Raw genomic sequence first — 23,446 nt, forward strand, 5'->3', positions numbered from 1 at the left:
ATGCCATGTCTTAATTAATCTGTAGGTTTCTCAAGAAAAGGGTACACGTTTTCTGTTCTTGCACACCTCCTAGAGCATTATATTACCAGGGCCACAGCAACTGCTCAATAAGCACACAATAAACAGATGAATATATGGGGTGTATTAAGCTGCTAAAGTCCTTGTTGAGGGAACTAAGTTACTTAAGTTAATTTTTTTTAATTCCTCCCTTCTCTTAAAATCCTTATCCCACCTCTTTTTCGCCACCAATTAGTACTATTTTAAGTCCTTTGAAATTTTCATAACAATAAAAAAGAAAAACCAAAATTTTGCTTGCAGCCGTGTTTTACTAGATTTAAAAGTTCTTTGGTGGCAGGACACGACCCACTGACATCTGGATAGATGAAAAGCAGAACTTTTTGTTATTTGCCAAAGTAGAGAAGGCGTCCAGGCAGAGCCACACTGAGGGTTACACCCTGGGGCAGGGGCAGCTGATGTGTGACAAGCAAGCTGGGGTTAACTAGGTTTAGCAGGCTCCCTGTGAATTGGCTGATTTGAATAATTTCACAGGCTCCAGGATTTAGGGGCTGTTTTTAGTTGTCTGGTACCTGGCCCTGGGGCAGTTAAGGCTGGCACACAGACGTCAGGAGTGGAAGAGTTCGAAAGAGAAGTCACTGGGGATGTGGACTTAATCAGCTGCTCAAAAAGAGGAACCACCGGCCTCCAGACAGGTCCTCAGAACTGGATCAAGACAGCTTTTTAAAAAAAAAAAAAAAATTATATTACACACTATAACAGAAGTCACTGACAACACTCGCATCTATGTTTCCTGAAAGCAGGGGCCTGCCTGTACTATTCTCCCTGTCACTGTACCCTAATGCCTAGCATGTCAAAGGCACACACATTTTCTCGAATAAATTGAATGAATCCGGATTTTCACTCCTACAACAGGGCAGAAGGATACCCCACTGAGACTGCTGGCCTGGATTCTACACTTTCAGTAGGTATTCAGACTTGCACTGCAGGAAAAAAAAGTAGTAAATCTACTATTCGGGGGGAAAAATGTGAATAAGGTCAATATTAGTCTGTCAAAATATTACATCCATAGTCTGGGATGTTTTCATTTTATCAGAATGACAGACCCAAGTAAAACAGATCAGTGTTTATTGTACTGATCAAATCTGAGAGCAAAGTGACATTTGGGGATAAGAGAAATGGGAATGAGAGAAACAGAAACTGACCAAATTTCAAACTGAGCTAAATTTCAATGGTTCTATTATGGAATAGAAGATAACAAAGCTTCGAAAATCAAGAAGCAAAGAAAGGTAAGAAATGACACTGGATAACAGAAACTCATGAGCTCTGAAAAGAGAATCACTGATTTTATAAGATCACATAACACTAAGAGCATTTGGAGGGGTTATCATCGTCTATTGGCAGAGAAGAACTGAAAGAAAATACATCTAGATTTAGCTTAGATAAAATAAATAGGAAATAATGTCTTGGGACTGTAGAAAGTTAGTCATTCGCCCAATGAATGCAAGAAAACAGACTTAAAGAAAAAATATGACACCACTACAGTGTTTCTACAGGAAGCAACACAGAACGAGGGCTTCATGATAAACTCTAGAAAGCTTCAGAAAGCTCCAAGAATGGTTTCTTCATTGCAGGATCAAACAAATTCTTTATTATGTTAACGTATGTTGGGAACCTCCAAGAGCAAGGTGAGGTGGGTCTTGGCCACAGAGCCCTGTTTTCTTGGAGCAGCTCACGTGACTCACGTTCCATATAACACTCTTTGATAAAGCCTATGCTAACGTGATTTTTTTTTTCTTCCAGTGTTATTTTCATAGCAATACAAGTTATTTTATTTTGTCAGAATTTAAGCAACAAAATTCCAGAACACATAGTGCCACCCTACCTCTTAGGGACTAACTAGAAAATTCTCCTCGTGTCTAATATAGGTATCTATGTCCTTTGAGAAAATACATCTGGTCCCTCTATGACATTCTTGGGAGAGACTAAATGTATACGGTAATGTCCACTCTCCTCAGTGCTGAAAAATAAAAATTAAAAAGAATTGAAGCAGGATGTGGTTAGTGCTGAGAGAACCTCAGACTGATCCTAATGTTAACCACTGTCCCATTATGTTCCTGTTCATCTACTTAATTAAAAGCCCAGAAAAAAATCAATTTAAAGCCTGGAACCAAAGCAGCAAGGTAAGAACAGCATTAACAACTAGAATTTCCATTTCTGCAAGTCTGCAAAATTCAGCAGTGTCTTCTATTGAATGAGCATCTGATTAGGACATCAAAAAATATCGAATATCAGCACTTAGCTAGATAGCTTGACATGTCAAGCAGAGGCAAAAGCTGTAGTAGGCATTCCAGGAACAGTAAAATGTGATAGGCAGGTCTTCACCCAGTGATTCTGAAACAAGTGGTCTCTCTTTTCTTGCAGTAAACCTCCTTGCAAGATCTTGTGATTCTGGTGCTCTAATGGGGCAGTTGTTTATTGACATTTTGAATGATGTAAGGTCATTTTATGATGACTTTTAAGAAGCTACTGACATTACTTTTTGATTTTTTATTTAGATTTCCATTAAATATCTATATGTTTATATGAGTTATAAACACACAGCCATGGAAGCTCCTCTGAGATCACTACTGTTACAAGGAAAACAGACCCGAGGAAGTTGGTGGCTTTCAATAACACCTCCAACAATGACTCCTTTATTGAAATATTTATTAACTACATAGCATGTGCTAGGTCTTTTTGTCCCCTGGCTTGCTCAGCTCTATCCTTATAACTAAATGACCAAGACAGCCTAGCCAATCAGGCAGCTTTTGAATTACTTTCAATGACAAAAGAAATAGACTGATGGTCACACAGCCACAGGTATCAAGCTGGCATCCTGGCTCATGGATTGCCATTAGTTAAGTGAACTCAAACCTAGGAAACCACACCTTTAGAAAACTCAGACACACTAGTATACCAGGTAGCAAAATTACAAACACCATTCCCAAAGGGGCAAAGAAAAATGAAGCTTCTTTATTTTCCTGTAAGTGGGACAATCCCAGTTTACACCTGTTGTCCAAGGGTCCCAACTGCCCTAACATTTCCCTCAGATTTTTAATTTTTTAATAAAGAATTATTAATAGCTGCATTGGTAGACTTCTACTTTGTATTTCAGCTTCTGACATGGTGTTGGCTAGTACTGTGGGAGATGTATGCACAATAAACAGATTTTTTACTTTAACATATGATTAAGTCTAAAAGATGTCTAGCAATAACCCATCTCTCTTTTCCCTATTTTTTCCAGACTCAGTTTAACAAGTTCCTTCCTTTCAAAGACAGCACACACATTACCTGCTGGTAAATGCAGTGCCCTCAGGCAAGAGAGAGCTCAGGAAGCTAATTTCTTGCAGTTTAGGTGGCAGTTGAGAAGGACTGAATATCCCTGCCCCTACAAGCCATAGTTGGGCCAGTCAGTTGTGCCGTGGCCTATGCCACACCCACACCCTTCCAAATGCATATAGCCACTGAGCCATCAGTTGGTAGGGTCAGTAGAAATGTGAGACTTCATTGGTTAGGTGGGAAACATAAATGGGAACTAGAGGCTGGGCCATCTTATCATAGAGCTTATAGAGAGCAGCCTGAAAACGATCATTACACAGGTTTGTGATTCACCGTATGATTTATATACATATAGCAGTAGCTATTATTTAGTAATGCTGTTTTATTTTGCAATAAACTCTTTCAGCAGCCAAGAACTCAAAAAGCCAAAAGCACATGTTTAGCAAAAAATTAAGCTCTAAATTCAATTTCACAAGAAAGTTGATGATGAATATGGATGTTACAAAGAACGTTTATCAACACAGTTTACCATCTGTCATGAGGGCTAAGTGATACCACTGACCACATGAAAACCAGAAGACACGAATCTTTGGAAGAAGTATGAGCATCTATTCCAAAACTTAGAAGTTACTTTAAGACTATATCCAAACATGTGCGCCTGCAGAAAACGTGTTTACAAATCTCTCACTGAAGCATGACTTTTCACTTACCTCAAATGTTTGTTCTTCTTCATTAAATTCACCCACTTCAGATTCCAAGTTTCCTCTTGGACACATGAAAAGTGAAGCGATAACTCCATTGCTGGAAGAATTGCACGAACAGTTGAACGAGGCCAGTTTTATTCCAGTGCCCTAGATACATCAGAGAGAAAATCAGTTAGTTCCAATAATGATTTGTTTTTCTTTATTAAATTCATGAAATCAAAATACATCTTTTGAATATTCATTTTGTCAATAAGAAATATCTGACATTATCATGAATGCTATCATAGGCTCACATAAAAAGATCAACATTAAAGATAAAATTATTTCTTCTGTGGTACAGAGATAACAAATTTTAGCAGAGTCCAGTGTTGTGATAAAAACAATATTCTTACTAAATTAAGAAGCATTTGGAGGAGAAATGTACTTGAAACTGGATGTGGTAAATGTATAATTAATAATTACATCCTAAAAAGCTGCTGTATTCCACTAATCAAAACAGAAACTGTGTTTGTCAAAATGTATAAATAAATATTACACACACACACATATGCAAAGTTAGAGTAAATGAATTATAAAACTGTTTATGAGGAAGCTAGTGTTCAATTTCATTACGGAGATATACACTTTCGTTGCTGCCTGCCATTCACATCTGCCCCTAATGTTTGCAGAACCCATGGCAAGAACATAAATGGAAGCCCACAAACTGTAAGTCTAGATGTTTATAAGTTATAAATTAAGCTAGCAAACTGTTAAATATGTTTGATGCTATCGTGACAAATATACCTTCGATAATGGCCTAAAAAGCCAAGTTATAATTTAGAATCCTCAGAGTGCTTGGAATTCTTGTGTAGAATGTAGCAGTGTGGAGGGAAACACCTATCCCTAGCCCTTCCTCCCTCCAACTCCCTCTGGCACAGCAAGGGGCCTCAAAAAACAGGCAAGAACATCCCAAACCAGCCCACATGTCCAAGTTCTGCCAATAGTACCCCCTTTCCTTACCCCTAAACAGCTGTCACTTGGCCAAATCTTAGGCCAGGGGGTGCTAATACTAGTAGTAAGGTTCACCCTTGGGAAGAAGTACCTGAGGAAGATGCCTGCCCATTCCTGGGAGCAGGTCAGGGCCATCTGGACAAGGAATTCTGGGGGCTTAGCCACCTGGGCACTTGTCTGGGAAGGCATGTCTCTTTGGCCCCTCAGATTTGAGTTGAGCTGAACAAGAGAGCTGACCCCTCTAACATGTAGGTCCCTAGGCAGCAGTGTTTCCTACTCAGATTGAGATCTAAGACATTCTCAACTGCCAGTTAGAAATGTTTGAGGTTTTAAAGAGCCATTTTGAAAATAAACTTAAGTGCCTAAAAATAGCATTGAAGTACACACACACACACACACACACACACAGAGAGACAATCATCACATCCCTGATGCTTTGAAAATGGAGGAAGCAGTATTATTAAGTCAGAAAATGAGAATAATGTAAACCTTCAGAGACTCCTAAGCAGGACCAGCTTCTGGGAGTATGACCTCTGTAGTCACACAGGGCCTCTGAGCTCAGAAAGGTCCCACATTTGGTTTCATGTTCACCTGTCACCTTAAAATTTTTTAACACTTTGAACAAGAGGCCTCACATTTCCATTTCGCGCTGGGCCCTGCAAATCACGTAGCCAGTCCTGTTCTCAAGGGCCATTCACTCAGCAAGAGGGTTTCCTATGAAACTTGCGCACTGTTTTCCCTTTGAAAGAAAAGTCAATAGAGCCAGCATTTCGCTTTCGATTATTTCACTTTCCCCTATAGGCCTGGACAAAAACATAAGGGCAGAAGGGAAAATGGTTTTAAAGGGCACTGGAGTATTTGAAAACCCTGACAAAGGTTCCATTAGAGGGTTCAGGTTGGTTCTTGTTATTCTGGTATTGCCTCACCCACTTCCTGCCTAATGCCTGATTAAATGCCACCATTTCACCCAGGTGTCATCTGGTCCTTTCTTTTGCCCCTAACCCTATCTCTTTTGATTATGGAGGTTTGCTTTTTCTTTGTGATTTTTTTTTTCAATTCCTCTCTACTTTAGATTAAAGTTTGGAGTAGTAGTATTATTAAAGCATAATGCCAGGCAGAGATAGGAAGCTCTCCAGAATATCTTTATTAATCCAGGGCAAGTCCATTTTGAAAGAAAGAAAGAGAAAGGAGATTTATAAAGGGCAAGGGCTGGCCTTGGCAGATCCTCACAGCAGGGGCAGAGCCTGACACACTGCAGAAAGGTCTGAAAGGAAACAGAGGAAAACTGTCCTCGGCATCAAATCCCCCAATGACTGACACTCCCTTAGCTTCCTCCTCCTTCCACTAGCCCCAGCCCTCTATCTCATGAACCCTGACTTTGAGTTTCTTAACTCACTATCTATTCTGCAGACTTTCTCCTACAAATCTCCAAACTCCCCCTCAGCCATTAAACAAGGAAAAGCCCCCAAACCCAGCCTTCTTCAGACATGGACGGCACCCAGGGTAATGGTGCAACTGTATAGGTGACGATGAAGGGCTGCCAGCTACTAGCTCAGCAACACAGAGGTTAGGAGCAGCCTTCAGGCTCTTAGCAAGCTGCCAGTCTCCCTCTTTAAGGTAAAACATGGAAGCCCAGCATGACTGACTTCAAACGCAGAAGCCTGGGGAAAAAGCTGGCTCCTCCCCTCTCTGCCTCACACTGTGTGTACACCTATTTCCTCTCTGGGTTATTCTAAAAGGACCACAGGGACTTGGGGCTCAGGACAGAGGTGCAATCAAGGCTGAAACAGGGACGGCCCAGAAACAGAACTGGGCTTTCTTGACGATGGGGACAGACAAGGCCACCCTTCCATACATTCACCCTAAAGCTCCCCCTGGGGCCTATCCCTCCAAGGAAATCAGCCACAGGACAGAGGTACAGAAATGATCAGAATTTTCTGCAATGCTCTAAAAAAACACTCAGGTCATCCTCCTTCTTGGATTTCTAAAAGGTTTGTGTATGATTATCGAGTTTCATTTACTGGATTTGTTTCTAGGAGCGATATTCTGAACATTAAAAGCTGATAAGGGGTGGGCACAGACCCATCAGAGCAGGCCCTGTCTTTGCAGCTAGGAGTCGTGGGGACGGAGGGGGAATGGGTGGGCAGGTCCTACTCAGGAGACTTGAGGCAGCAGCCATTTACCACCCAATGGGGAAATATTCAATATTTAAAGTGGGACCTATCACACCAGTGCTTACCAGCTGAATACTAGCTCTATTAACAAGTTTTCCTTGGCTCAAATAAATGTGGAGTCAGATATGTCTGGGTTGGAATCCTTGATCTTTCACTACCAGATGTAGTAGTGAGCTTAGGTAAGTTATTTAACTCCTTGGACCTCAGCTTCCACATTGGTAAAACTGGAATAACTCACCTCTTAATTGGTTATGACATTTACATGAGACAATATATGTAAAGTGCCTCTCAACTCAAATTTTGCTCACATAGAATTCAAGATCATGTTCCTAAAGAGTGTGGCATAGGAAAAGAACAATAGATGTGACTAATGTTTAATGGCATGTATTAAGTGGCTAGTGTGTGCCAGGCCCTGTGCTGGTGCAACACACCTGCTAGCCAATTCATCCTTACCAAGACCCTGTAAATTGGGAACTTCTATCCTCATCAAGGTCCTTTTTTGTTGCAAATAATAACAATAGCTAATATTTATTGAGTGTTAGCTAGAACCCTATAAGGAGTTATTGTTACTGACCTCGTTTTGCAAATGGGGAAACTGTGATTCAGAGAGTAATTAATGTGAACAGTAATTGAATTGATGTGTACAGGCTGTGAGGATTACCACTGGAGTCAGACACCTTGGCTTAAATTCCAGCCCTGGAGAAGTTACCAAGCCTCTTAGGCCTCAGTTTCCTCATGTGTAAAAAGAATTAAAAGGGTTTTGAATTACCCGGTGTCCTGGCAGGAAACAAATGGCACACTCAAACAGGGAAAGTGAGGATGGTATACAGAGCCATGGGCAGGATTAAGGGAAAAGTACAAGGGATGATGGGGCACATGACTGGGGGGTGGGAAAGTGCTAGCAATGGCCTTAACCAACCTAGACCTAAAGACCCAGAGGAGAGAGTGGGCAGGAACTCAGTGAGAGCTGAGGCTGGAGCTATTGCTGGAGCTAGAGCTGTTGGAGAGGCCACAGATTGACAGTAAAGGAACGCAACCACTGCTAACCTGTAGCCTGGCAGGGAGGAAGCCAAGAGAATAGACACCCTAACTTCACTCTCCTCCTGCACTCTGTCCTCCTGCCACTACCTCTCATCATTGACCCAACCCAACTGGAAACTACAGGACAAGGAAGTCAACTGATGCACATGAATGGTCACAGACAGGGTGGAGGAAAGTGGAGAGTGAATCTGGAGGGGTAAAGGGAATACCTAGCCTGGCTATCTTATACTACATACCCAGAATTGGTATTGTATTAGTTAGGGTTCTCCAGAGAAACAGAACCAACAAGGGGTGGGGGGAGACAGAGGGGAGAGAGAGAGAGAGAGAGAGAGAGAGGGATTTGTAAGGAATTGTCTCGTGATCATCAGGGCCGTCAAGTGTAAAATTTGTACGGCAGGCCAGCAGGCTGGAAATTTTGGCAAGAGTTGAGGTTGCAGTCTTGAGTGCAAATTCTACAGAACAGCAGGCTGGAAATTCAGGCAGGGTTTCCATGCTGCAACTGTGAGGACAATTCCTTCTTCAGGAAAACTCAGTTCTTACTCTTCAGGCTTTCAACTGACTGGATGTGGCCCATACACATTATGGAGGGTGATCTACTTTACTCAAAGTCTACAGATTTAAATGTTAATCTCATCTAAAAAATACCTTCACAGCAACATCTAGACTGGTATTTGACCAAACCACTGGGTACCATAGCCTAGGCAAGTTGGCACTTAATCTTAACTATCATAGGTATCTACAACGATTTAACCTTTTAGGACATCTCTTTTCTTATCTACATCTGAAGTATGTGGTACAAGCTCCCTTATAGTTCCTAAATACCACAGCAAACTAATGACTTCCTGATCATCACTTCCAAAAGAGGTGCAGGGAAGAAGTCTGTGCTAGGCTATTAGATCCTTACATTCAGGACAATGGAGGTGTGGCCAATTCAGCCCAAGTTTCTGGGGTAGCACTTTCCAAATAATTGTGAAAGGAAAATTGTTCCAGAATGTTAAGAGGTGGTTCAGGAAAAAAATCTTCCCCTGAACAAATGCAGTTGTTTATTCAAGCACTAAACAAACTTAAGTAGGTATCTTATTTACTGGGGAGACTTCCCAGAACCTCTACTGTGTTGATGAACATTGTAAATCTCCAGATGGGGTTTTAGGTTGCTGTTTCCTGAGTTTATGTGATCATTGATCACTTTGCCCTCCAAGCATGTGTAAACAACTTGAAGAGCCATGATTGCAAGGAATGAGATTTGGGAATGTGGTTCTAGGCCCACCCTGAGAGCTCTTCTAATAAGACTGCTGGTTTGCTCTCTGCTTTCCTGCCACTCCCTTATAGTGAGAGAGAATCCTAGCAGAAATGAGGATAAGCTAGTTCTTGGGGGACCCAGGTCCAGGACCAGCTACCTAATTTGTAGGGCCCAGTGCAAAATGAAAATGGGGGGTCTCTTGTTAAAAAATTATTAAGAGTTTCAAGACCTTGATAGCAGAGCATTAAATCAACTGTGGTGCACTTCTGAGAAAGATGGGGCTCTGTGCAACTGTACAGGTTATACATCCATGAAGCTGACCCTGACCTGGTCATTCACTTATCTAATAAATTTATCATGTGCCTACTATGAGTTACATTTTCTTGTCCTGAAAGTCTTGCAGAATAAAAGAGGAAAGTTCCTTGGACAGACCCTAGGGCAAACAAGTTCTCCAGTTTTCCTCAAGCCCAACCAGTGAGTCCCCCATGACCTACACATCCTTGTCAGGTGGTCTCAGGCAACAGACTGAAAGCAAATCAGAAGAAGGGCACCAGTTTCAGTTGAGGTTGGGCTCTCCAGGAAGCAAACTTCCTGAGACAGAGATTAGTATGCAGGATATTTATTAGAGAGTGCCCTTGGCATTAACATCTGTGGAAAGGAGGGGAGGAAAGCGGGACTGGGCAGAAGGAGAAGTTGGGCTGCAACACAGACTGAACAACAGCCGCAGCCTACTTCCTGGGGAAGCTCTTGAGCTAGAATGGCCCTTCAGTATTGTCCTGAGCTGGGACATTGTCCTGAGATGGCCAGCCTTTATACTTCTCCATGGATCGGGGGCAGCTAGATGGGGCAGCCATAGAAAGGGACCTGACCTTGGTCAAGGTGTCTTCACAGCTGAGGCAAACCCTATGGTGGAGAGGTAGGGGCTGTGACAGCTGAGGCTGTCCACCAACATCACTCCCAGCTGCTGGGGCAAGAAGGCCTTTCTTAAAGATAAGTTAGGTGGGGGTTAGTGGCTGTCGACAGGCCAGTCAGGAGTACTGCGCTTCCCACCTGAGCACTAATGTGGAGGACAGACCGGAGGGCAGACAACAGAAGCAAGAAGAACTACAATCCTGCAGACTGTGGAACAAAAACCACATTCACAGAAAGATAGACAAGATGAAAAGGCAGAGGGCTATATACCAGATGAAGGAACAAGATAAAACCCCAGAAAAACAACTAAATGAAGTGGAGATAGGCAACCTTCCAGAAAACGAATTCAGAATAATGAAGTGAAGATGATCCAGGACCTCGGAAAAAGAATGGAGGCAAAGATCGAGAAGATGCAAGAAATGTTTCATAAAGATCTAGAAGAATTAAAGACCAAACAAACAGAGATGAAAAATACAATAAGTGAAATGAAAACTCCACTAGAAGGAATCAATAGCAGAACAACTGAGGCAGAAGAACAGAGAAATGACCTGGAAGACAGAATGGTGGAATTCACTGCTGCAGAACAGAATAAAGAAAAAAGAATGAAAAGAAATGAAGACAGCCTAAGAGACCTCTGGAACAACATTAAATGCACCAACATTCACAGAGGAGAAGAGAGAGAGAAAGGACCCGAGAAAATATTTGAAGAGATTATAGTCGAAAACTTTCCTAACATGGGAAAGGAAATAGCCACCCAAGTCCAGGAAGCGCAGCGAGTCCCATACAGGATAAACCCAAGGAGAAACATGCCAAGACACATAGTAACCAAATTGGCAAAAATTAAAGACAAAGAAAAATTACTGAAAGCAGCAAGGGAAAAATGACAAATAACATACAATGGAACTCCCATAAGGTTAACAACTGATTTCTCAGCAGAAACTCTACAAGCCAGAAGGGCGTGGCATGATATACTTAAAGTGATGAAAGGGAAGAACCTACAACCAAGATTACTCTACCCAGCAAGGATCTCATTCACATTCGATGGAGAAATCAAAAGCTTTACAGACAAGCAAAACATAAGAGAATTCAGCACCACCAAACCAACTCTACAACAAATGCTAAAGGAACTTCTCTAAGTGGGAAACACAAGAGTAGAAAAGGACCTACAAAAACAAACCCAAAACAATTAAGAAAATGGGAATAGGAACATACATATCGATAAATACCTTAAATGTGAAAGGATTAAATGCTCCAACCAAAAGAAACAGGCTTGCTGAATGGATATAAAAACAAGACCCCCCCAAAAAAAAAAACAAGACCCATATATATGCTGTCTACAAGAGACCCAGTTCAGACCTAGGGACACATACAGACTGAAAGTGAGGGGATGGAAAAAGATATTCCATGCAAATGGAAATCAAAAGAAAGATGGAGTAGCTATACTCATATCAGATAAATTAGATTTTAAAATAAAGAATGTTACAAGAGACAAGGAAGGACACTACATAATGATCAAGGGATCAATCCAGGAAGAAGATATAACAATTATAAATATAAATGCTCCCAACATAGGAGCACCTCAATACATAAGGCAACTGCTAACAGCTATAAAAGAGGAAATCAACAGTAACACAATAATAGTGAGGGACTGTAACACCTCACTTACACCAATGGACAGATCATCCAAAATGAAAATAAATGAGGAAACAGAAGCTTTAAATGACACAATAGACCAGATAGATTTAACTGATATTTATAGGACATTCCATCCAAAAACTGCAGAGTACACTTTCTTCTCAAGTGCACACGGAATATTCTCCAGGATAGATCACATCCTGGGTCACAAATCAAGCCTCAGTAAATTTAAGAAAATTGAAATCATATCAAGCATCTTTTCTGACCACAACGCTATGAGATTAGAAATGAATTACAGGGAAAAAACATAAAAAACACAAACACATGGAGGCTAAACAATACGTTAGTAAATAACCAAGAGATCACTGAAGAAATCAAAGAGGAAATCAAACAATACCTGGAGACAAATGACAATGAAAAAACAACGATCCAAAACCTATGGAATGCAGCAAAAGCAGTTCTAAGAGGGAAGCTTATAGCTATACTAGCCTACCTCAAGAAACAAGAAAAATCTCAAATACACAATCTAACCTTGCACCTAAAGGAACTAGAGAAAGAAGAACAAAAAACACCCAAAGTTTGCAGAAGGAAAGAAATCATAAAGATCAGAGCTAGAAACAAAGAAAAGAATAGCAAAGATTAATAAAACTAAAAGCTGGTTCTTTGAGAAGATAAACAAAATTGATAAACCATTAGCCAGACTCATCAAGAAAAAGAGGGAGAGAACTCAAATCAATAAAATTAGAAATGAAAAAGGAGAAGTTACAAAAGACACCGCAGAAATACAACGCATCCTAAGAGACTACTACAAGCAACTCTATGCCAATAAAATGGACAACCTGGAAGAAATGGACAAATTCTTAGAAAGGTATAAGCTTCCAAGACTGAACCAAGAAGAAACAGAAAATATGAACAGACCAATCACAAGTAATGAAATTGAAACAGTGATTAAAAATCTTCCAACAAACAAAAGTCCATGACCAGATGGCTTCACTGGTGAATTCTTTCAAACATTTAGAGAAAAGCTAACATCCATCCTTCTCAAACTCTTCCAAAAAATTGCAGAGAAAGGAACACTCCCAAACTCATTCTATGAGGCCACCATCACCCTGATACCAAAACCAGACACAGATACTACAAAAAAAGAAAATTACAGACCAATATCACTGATGAATATAGATGCAAAAATCCTCAACAAAATACTAGCAAACAGAATCCAGCAACACATTAAAAGGATCATACACCATGATCAAGTGGGATTTATCCCTGGGATGCAAGGATTCTTCAATATATGCAAATCAATCAATGTGATACACCATATTAACAAATTGAAGAATAAAAACCATATGATCATCTCAATAGATGCAGAAGAAGCTTTTGACAAAATTCAACACCCATTTATGATAAAAACTCTCCAGAAAGTGGGCAAAAAGGGAACCTACCTCAACATAATAAAGGCCATATATGACAAACCCACAGCAAACATCATTCTCAGTGGTGAAAAACTGAAAGCATTTCCTCTAAGATCAGGAACGAGACAAGGATGTCCACCCTCAGCACTATTATTCAACATAGTTTTGGAAGTCCTAGCCACAGCAATCAGAGAAGAAATAGAAATAAAGGAATACAAACTGGAAAAGAAGAAGTAAAACTGTCACTGTTTGCAAATGACATGATACTATACATAGAGAATCCTAAAGATGCCACCAGAAAACTACTAGCGCCAATCAATGAATTTGGTAAAGTTGCAGGATACAAAATTAATGCACAGAAATCTTTTGCATTCCTATACACTAATGATGAAAAATCTGAAAGAGAAATTATGAAAACACTACCATTTACCATTGCAACCAAAAGAATAAAAAATCTAGGAATAAACCTACCTAAGGAGACAAAAGACCTGTATGCAGAAAATTATAAGAAACTGATGAAAGAAATTAAAGATGATACCAACAGATGGAGATATATACCATGTTCTTGGATTGGAAGAAACAATACTGTGAAAATGACTATACTACCAAAAGCAATCTATAGATTCAATGCAATCCCTAGCAAATTACCAATGGCATTTTTTACAGAACTAGAACAAATCATCTTAAAATTTGTATGGAGACACAAAAGACCCCGAATAGCCAAAGCAGTCTTGAGGGAAAAAAAAGGAGCTGGAGGAATCAGACTCCCTGACTTCAGACTACACTACAAAGCTACAGTAATCAAGACAGTATAGTACTGGCACAAAAACAGAAACATAGATCAATGGAACAAGATAGAAAGCCCAGAGATAAACCCAGGCACATATGGTCAACTAATCTATGACATAGGAGGCAAAGATATAAAATGGAGAAAAGACAGTCTCTTCAATAAGTGGTGCTGGGAAAACTGGACAGTTACATGTAAAAGAATGAAATTAGAACACTCCCTAACACCATACACAAGAATCAACTCAAAACGGATTCGAGACCTAAATGTAAGACCAGACACCATAAAACTCTTAGAGGAAAACATAGGAAGAACACTCTTTGACATAAATCACAGCAAGATCTTTTTTGATCCACCTCCTAGAGTAATGGAAATAAAAACAAAAATAAACAAATGAGACTAATGAAACTTCAAAGCTTTTGCACAGCAAAGAAAACCATAAACAAGACGAAAATACAACCCTCAGAATGCGAGAAAATATTTGCAAATAAATCAACGCACAAAGGATTAACCTCCAAAAAATATAAACAGCTCAATATTAAAGAAACAAACAATGCAATCCAAAATTGGGCAGAAGACCTAAATAGACATTTCTCCAAAGAAGACATACAGAGGGCCAAGAAGCACAGGAAAAGCTGCTCAACATCACTAATTATTAGAGAAATGCAAGTCAAAACTACAATGAGGTGTCACCTCACACCAGTTAGAATGGGCATCATCAGAAAATCTACAAACGACAAATGCTGGAGAGGGTGTGGAGAAAAGGGAACCCTCTTGCACTGTTGGTGGGAATGTAAATTGATACAGCCACTATGGAGAACAGTATGGACGTTCCTTAAAAAACTAAAAGTAGAATTACCATATGATCCAGCAATCCCACTACTGGGCATATACCCAGAAAAAACCATAATTCAAAAAGACACATGCACCCCAATGTTCATTGCAGCACTATTTACAATAGCCAGGTCATGGAAGCAACCTAAATGCCCATCGACAGACAAATGGTAAAAGAAGATGTGGTATGCATATACAATGGAATATTACTCAGCCATAAAAAGGAACGAAATTGGTTCATTTGCAGAGACGTGGATGGATCTAGAGACTGTCATACAGAGTGAAGTAAGTCAGAAAGAGAAAAACAAATATTGTATATTAACACATATATGTGGAATCTAGAAAAATGGTACAGATGAACCAGTCTGCAGGGCAGAAGTTGAGACACAGATGTAGAGAACAAACGTATGGACACTAAGGGGGGAAATTCGCGGTGGGGTGAGGATGGTAGTGTGCTGAATTGGGCGATTGGGATTGACATGTATACATTGATGTGTATAAAATTGATGACTAATAAGAACCTGCAGTATAAAAAAAAAAAAAAAGGAGGACAACCCTCAAAATTGGTTCTTCTCCAACATTTTTTAGAAAAAAAAAGATAAGTCAGGTGGCTGCATCAGTGTCCACTCCCGTGTTTACTTGGGAATCCTCTGAGATTGAAGAGTTCAGGATTGGCCTTTTTAATGTCACTGGGTATGAATTTCATAGTCACAAACTTGGGCATGCAAAAACATCGCTTTTCTTATATCTACAACTAGAGTGACCAATCATCTTGGTTTGCCGAACACTTTTCAGGTTTTAGCAGTGAAAGTTCCACATCCGAGGACAAACTGGAACAGTGAGTCACCCTATCTCAACTCAGTTTAACCTTTTTGATTTTAAATTCAGAGCTCTCATTCCCAATTGAAAGCAGAAATTTGAATCTGGGATTTCCTCATTCCACTGGGAAATTTTATTTACAGTTACAAGCTTAAAACAGTCCTTTCAGGAGTTTTCATTTTCCCAAAGTTCTTTCACTCTCCTCCTTCCTGGGACTTTCTAAACCCCCAGGGGTGTGAGCAACTACCATGATAAGCCTTTGGGGCTGATTTTAGCCTTTGTGGTCTCAATCTTCTGCAGGCCTCCTGTTCCAGGTAGAATTCACCCATGGTTCCTGGGTGCCTTTGGTTCTGTCTTCTTTGCTCTTTGTGTGTGTGTGTGTGTATGTGTGTGTGTGTGTGTGTGTGTGTGTGTGTGAGAGAGAGAGAGAGAGAGAGAGAGAGAGAGAGAGAGAGAGAGAAATAGAGAGATATGTCAGCAATTCTGTAAAAACTTCTAGATCTATACAGCTGTGCCCTCTGAAGCCTCCTCATACTAACCCCCAGGATCAGGATCATCATCTTTTTACTCCCACTCAGTGCTTATAAATCATTTAGTGATGCACAAATTAAATAACTCACAGAATTTTTTTTTAATTCTTTAAGGGAATTTTTAAAAATTAATTATTTCATTTTTGGCTGAGTTGAGTCTTCACTGCTGCATTTGGGCTTTCTCTAGTTGCAGCAAGCGGGGGCCACTCTTCGTTGCAGCACGCGGGCTTCTCATTGCGGTGGCTTCTCTTGCTGCAGAGCACAGGCTCAAGCGTGTGGGCCTCAGTAGCTGTGGCACACGGGCTCAGCAGTTGTGGCTCACAGGCTCAGTGGTTGTGGTGAACGGGCCTAGTTGCTCCGCGGCATGTGGGATCCTCCCAGACCAGGTCTTGAACCCGTGTCCCCTGCATTGGCAGGCGGACTCTTAACTACTGCGCCACCAGGGAAGTCCCATCACAGAATGTTTTTAAAGTGGATCCTGATTATATCCTATTACAACAAATATCATACAATTAATTTTTTTCCCCAAAGAAGTGTTGAGCCCCCAGATTATAACTCATTTATTTAGATAATATTTGATACCAAAAATTCCAGCCAAGCAGAATAATTTTGATGGTTCTTTTATCAAAATATCAGGTTCTACTCTAAATTTTCACTTATCCATTCATTCAACAAACATTTATTGAGCACTTCTAGGCATCAAGAACTGTTCTCCATGATAGAGATTCAAAAGTGCACAACATAAACAAGATTTCAGCTGTCAATGAGGCTTATCTCTTAGCTAGGAGGAGATGACACATGTACCTAAACATGTGTAATAAAGACACTTAAAACAGGCAGATGTAATACAGCATGACAGGGTGGATCCAAGTTATAATGCATGGTCAGGGAGGCTACTCTGAGAAGTTGATGTTTGGGCTGAGATCTGAATGACGAAAAATGGGCAGCCTTGCTAAGATCGGGGGAAGAGTCGTCTGGACAGAGAGATAGCCAGACAGCCAGTGCAGAGGCCCCAAGGCAAGAATGTTTGTCATTTTCAGGAACCAAAAAGTTGGCTAGTGTGGCTGAAGCATAGTGGATATGGTGGAGATTGTTTGAAATGAGGTCAAAGAATTAATCAGGAGCCAGACCATGGAGACTTCTATCCAGAGTAAGGAGCCCGGGATTCATTCCAAGTGTGTTTGGAAGTCACTGGATGGCTTCAATAAGGGAAATGACATAATCTAATTTACATTTTTAAAAGATCTCTCTGGCTGCTTTTTAAAGAGTGGTATCAGATGGGGTGGGAAGAAGGGATAATAGAGAAAAAGCCAGAACACCTGTTAGGAGGCTAGCTCAAAGACATCCAGAAAAGAAGAGCAGCGATCACTAGGAACCTGCGTTAGACTCCTTGCTGCATCACTTCATTTTTTTAAAATAAATGTAAGTATAGTGGTTTAGACTAAGGTAGTGACAGTGGAGAAGAGAAGAAGATGGCTTTAGGGTATAAAAGAGCTGGAGGCAGAATCAAAATGACTTGCTAATGGATAAATTATAAAAGATGAGAAATCAAGATATCAAAGCTAATACCTAGATTTTTGGCCTAAGCATGTGTATGGATGGTGATGTTGATGGCATAATTTGATGAAAAATTCCATGGACAAGCATCTTTAATAAGGAATCATGAGTTCTGTTTCAGCCACACTAGGTAAGAAATGCCATTTGACATTGTCATGGTGTCTGTGACCTGTTTTTAAATATTTCCACATCAACAGTATGCTACAACATGTGTGAATTTGTGTGTATGCAGAGTATGCTATAACATGCATTAATTTACGCTACACTCTAGGTTAGTTGTCCTAATTGAGAATTTGACCTTCCAGGATGTTTGAATAACATTATATTAAAAATATCTACTCTCCAGATGTCACCACTATGAATGCTTCAGCTATCATTATTTCTAACCAACCCCAAATCTTTGGCTAATTAGCATAATGAATGTTATTAATGGGGTTTTATTGGTGAAATTGGTGGAAATTGATGAAACCAGTGAAAATAAATATATACTCATTGGTTCAAATGTTCTAGAGACACTATCTAGACTTTCATGAACAGGATATGATAGTCTAGAGTCTATTGTAGCTTCTTGTGAATAGAGCCTGAGTCTTGATCTCTTAATGGTGCTGTGTTCAACCATTGGTTCTGAGGATTTTGGATGTCAATGCCAACTATAAGGGTAAAGATCCTTTATCTAGAATATTGTTGCATCTGACTTAAATGAGCATTTCATGAAAGTGCAGTTGAATCACCTGAAAGCACAGAGAGCTGCGACTTCATCAAAATGTTTAAAGAACAGCTTAGATCCAGAACAAAATGGGAATGTCTGCTGTAACCACTTCTATTCAACACTGTACTGGAAATTCTAGCCAGGGAAATAAGGCAAGAAAATGGAATAAAGCCTATCCATATTAAAAAGCAGGAAGTTAAACTATCTCTATTTGCAGATGACACAATGTTGTATATAGAAAATCCTAAGGAAACCATTAAAAAAAAAACTATTAGAACTAATAAACGAGTTCAGCAAGTTTGTAGAATACAAGATCAATATACAAAAGCAATTGTATTTTTATTTACTTGCAGTGAACAATCCAAAAATAAATTAAGAAAACAATTCAATTTACAATAATATCAAAAAGAATAAAATACTTAGGAATAAATTTAACAGTAGAATTCAAAACTTACAGTCCAAAAACTCTAAAATTCTGTTGAAAGAAATGAAAGAACACCTAAATAAATGGAAAGACAACCCATGTCATGGATAAGAAGACAATATTGTTGAGATGGCAATACTCCCCAAACTGATCTGCAAATTTAATGTAATGCCTATCAAAATCCCAACTGATGTCTGACCCTAAAATTGATATTGAAATGCAAGAGTCCCAGAATAGCCCGAACAATCTTGGAAATTAAGACCAAAGCTAGGAAAAAAACTCACACTTTCTGATTTGGGGAAGAGGGAAGAGTATTGACAGTGGGCATGGAATACCCCTTCTACACTGTGGTCATGGATTTTAAGTGATTCCAGTCAAAGTGGCTGCGTGTTTACACAAACACATCCAGGCAAGAAGGGTGAGGAAGTAAAGGGTGTTTGTATAAGGGAGTGTTAAAGGTAGTTGAGATAAAAACAAACAAAAAAATAGAACGATGAACATGATTAGCAAATAGTTCACAGGTAAATATTTGACTTTCCTTTATCTACTAAATCTTGTCCCTATGCTTTTTTGGAGGTCGATATTAGAAAAATAATCATCCATATCACTCATTAATCCAGGCTGGATATAATGGCATCTCCAACAATAATCCTTCTCTCTCTCTCATCTTTCATTCTTTACCTTGTTCCACTCTCAGGTAGGAATTTTATATATATAACATCTTCTAATAACAGAGTGCTTTGCCCAATGCTGCCATCAGATGTGGTTCTTTTTAACAGTGTACACTTTCACTGCCATACGTCAGACATGAGTCCTATCCAAGTCTTATTGTCCCCTCCAAAAAGCGATCTCAGTCTCTGTGTTTATATGTCAAAGTCACACTCTTTGGAAGCCATACTCTGGACACCTGGTGGGTAAGTGAATATTGTGCTTGACCTTTCCACCTCCTGATTTCTCCTCAGCATTACAGGGGCCCTCTTTCTCCATTGTTTTCCTAGGACAAAATGGGTTTTCCACAGTATCTAAATTTATCTTGTTTATTTTTTCTTTCTCTCCAAATTCCCATTTCAGTTTCCATCAATTTCAGTTTCCAACTTCTAGATCACATCTTTGAGTCCTCCATCAAATGCAAGTGACTTTAAATAAAAACCAATAGTCTGGAGAAAGAGACAAGAAATGTCATGAATATATACAATCCATGATGTCCTGTGGTGGAAGGAAGCAAATCTGTAACTTCAGATTCTGTGTTTAGGAAATGACTTAACATGCAGGGAATATTAACTATAGAACCCAAGTATAAATCAAGCTATATTGACTAAAGAGTCTAACTCAAAAATAAATTATATATACATACGTGTGTATGTGTATGCACCTTTGATTACATGGAAAGATGTTTCTACACAGAAATTTTGAAAAAATAAAAACAGCCCCATTAACCACATGAAATAAAACCCTCATGCTGTAATAAAATATTGCAAACAAATATGTAGTCTCTGAAATATAGAAAATAAAATAAAACCAAAAATTCCATTAAATCTGCAATTATATTCATACTCAACCACACCCATGCTTCACTTAGATTTTGGAAAATTCTCTGGCTTACTTCTTTTGATTTTATTTTGGCTCCTACGTCTTTTTTAATGTTCAGAAACTTTTTAAAAATACCAGTTCTTTTGCTAAGCATTGAATTTGTAGTGGGTCATTCTGCATTTTAATCTCAGTCACACTAAACTCCCACTGAAGAATCTGAGCCTGTCATTTGATCTCCAAGTCTCAGCTCTACATTAACACCATCTTATTTTATACTCTTATTATTAACTAAATAAAATAAGAAGTACATTTTCAGCAATAATTTTTTTAAAATATTTTTTTGTAGTGTAGCATGTTCACACAGCAGTCCTCACATGTAGGTGATTGATGCTTGGTTAACTTAGTTACTTTTATATTTTAGGCGTTCAATAAATAGTTGCAGGATTGATTTTACCTCTTCTACCTTATTACTTGATGCCTAAAATTTCTTTAACAAGACAAGTGCTTAACTAGACACAGGGCTTAAAAATCTGAGTATCCCTTGAGATATAAAACATTGACTTAAATGCATAATAAGAAGTAAATGACTTTTTGCTAAACTAAATATTGTTAGGCAAGAGAGATCACTGGGTTTGTAGCTTGGGGTGGTGTAATGTGGTATGGGAGTGCCTCGTTCTTGGCATATTGATGATTTTCTAATGTTGACCCTATTGTGTAAGTACATATTTGAATTGTGAATTGTTCTCAAAAAGTAGTTATAAACTTTTGTACATCCAAAATCACCATAAGGAAAAATTTTAAGTAAATAAAGTAGAAAAAAATATGCTCTACACTACACATGTGAAACACAGAGTTTACATCAATAGGAAAAGGCAAACCTCCTAATTGAAAAATAAATATAAGATGTGACCAGGCAAAAATAATAAAATATTCAATACTGGTAAAGATTCAAGGATTGTAAATTATGATCAAAATGTAAAATTAGTATATCCTTTCCTAAGGATAGTCAAGCAATATGTATAAAATGCCTTATGAATATTCTTTTTTAACCCACTAATCCCACCTCTGGATTCCTAAGGAAGTACTCAAAATGTGAATAAAGATTTATGTTCAAGGAGGATCATTTCAAGATTTTTTTATGACTCATAAATTGAAAAGCTAAAATTTCCAAATTAGAAAAGCAATAATTTTTCCAAAAATACAAAAGCAATACTTATGAGAAAAAATTTTTGTAGCCAATGAACATCATTTCATAGAAGAATATTAACATGAGAAAATGCTCTACTATATTGTTAATTTTAAAAAACAAGTTACAAATTGTATGTACAACATTCTTCCAGTTATATATAAAAAGAATCTGAAAGGATATAGACAATGTGTGGTTATATCTGGTTGATGGAATTACAGCTGATTTTATTATCTCCTTCGTGTTCTTTTATAGTTTATTTTCAAAATTTCTATAGTAAACGTGTTACTTTCTTTTAATTTATTTATTCTACTTTTTTTATTTTTGGCTGTGTTGGGTCTTCATTGCCGCACCTGCTTTTCTCTAGTTGCGGCAAGCGGGGTCTAGATTCTGTTGCGGTGCGTGGGTTTCTCATTGCGGTGGCTTCTCTTGTTGCGGAGCAGGGGCTCTACGTGCATGGGCTTCAGTAGTTGCAGCACACGGATTCAGCAGTTGTGGCTCGCGGGCTCTAGAGCACAGGCTCTGTAGTTGTGGCACGTGGGCTTAGTTGCTCTGCAGCATGTGGGATCTTCCCAGACCAGGGCTTGAACCCATGTCCCCTGCATTGGCACGTGGATTCTTAACCACTGCACCACCAGGGAAGCCCAACATGTTACTTTTATAATAAAAAAAAAAAAATAGCAAGAAATTTTCCTGGACAAAAGTTTTCACCAAAACCCCAAAATGACTAGCCTCAACCCTGGAGGTCTTTTGGACAGTTTGCTCCAAGAGGTCGTTGGTTCCAAACCCAATGCTTTCAACTGCTTATCAGTTTGTAAGTCCTGCAATGGAAGGCCCCCCTTTTATTTGCCAGGGACACAAAGTGGGGCCAGATGCCTTGCCCGTTAGAGGAATGATTCTCAACTTGGCTGCCCATCAGAACTGCCTGCAGTGCTTTAAAAATACATCCGCTCAGCCTTCACCACTTGGAGATCCTTTTTCTGTAGATTTGAAGTAGATAGAGCTTGCAAATCTTGTGCGTGTGTGTGTGTGGGGGGGTGTGAGTGTGTGTGTGTGTATGGGTGTGAGAGAGATTTTTCTAAAATTCATTGCCATTTGTGACAAGACTTCTTTTTTTGCCAGACAAGTTTGCCAGACAAGTTTCCAGATTTTTTGTTATTGTTGGTTTCTGTATTTAATAGTTTGTCATTTGCTTGTTGGAAAAGAAAATGATAAACGCAATATGCCACTCACTCTATAAATTGCAATTTCCCCCTTATCCCTCAAGACCCAACTTGAATCCCACATCTTTTCCTAAAGCCTTACCTCCTTCCCCATCTTAACATGATCTCTCCCTCTGTAACTCATTGTCTGTACAATTATTTGGCAATTTATCCCACAATGCCTGGTGACACACCTAAGTACTGTCAGTCACACTCAAGTCTTATTTTTACAAGCCAGCAGGAGTTAAGTATTCATTCCATGCCCTCAAAGCTGGTGCTCAATAAATAATAAAGCAAGGGTTTATGTAAAGCAATGAATTGGGGGGAAAATAGATGACAGAAGGCACCTCAAATTTTCCAGGCTTGAGAAAGGGCTTGGCTGAAGCATTCAGCCTGACAGTTTATGCAGTTCCATTGCACTTCT

The 23,446-nt window shown here is 39.3% G+C and overlaps 1 protein-coding gene across 20 annotated transcripts in view; it reads right to left on the reverse strand.

The window, feature by feature from the left end:
• MTERF1 (mitochondrial transcription termination factor 1) overlaps positions 1–23,446 on the reverse strand; it is a 547,773-nt gene that overhangs the window by 289,196 nt on the left and 235,131 nt on the right. For 17 of the 20 annotated variants that reach the window (XR_007479182.1, XR_007479180.1, XR_007479179.1 and 14 more), the window contains one exon: positions 4,047–4,187. The gene's annotated coding sequence lies outside the window, so the exon portion shown is untranslated. Of the gene's footprint in view, positions 1–4,046; positions 4,188–19,135; positions 19,180–23,446 lie in introns of all 20 variants that reach the window. The other 3 variants (XR_007479181.1, XR_007479178.1, XR_007479173.1) reach the window with 1 other exon arrangement.

This window comes from Orcinus orca, chromosome 9 (assembly GCF_937001465.1).
Source record: "Orcinus orca chromosome 9, mOrcOrc1.1, whole genome shotgun sequence".
Classification (NCBI taxonomy): domain Eukaryota; kingdom Metazoa; phylum Chordata; class Mammalia; order Artiodactyla; family Delphinidae; genus Orcinus; species Orcinus orca.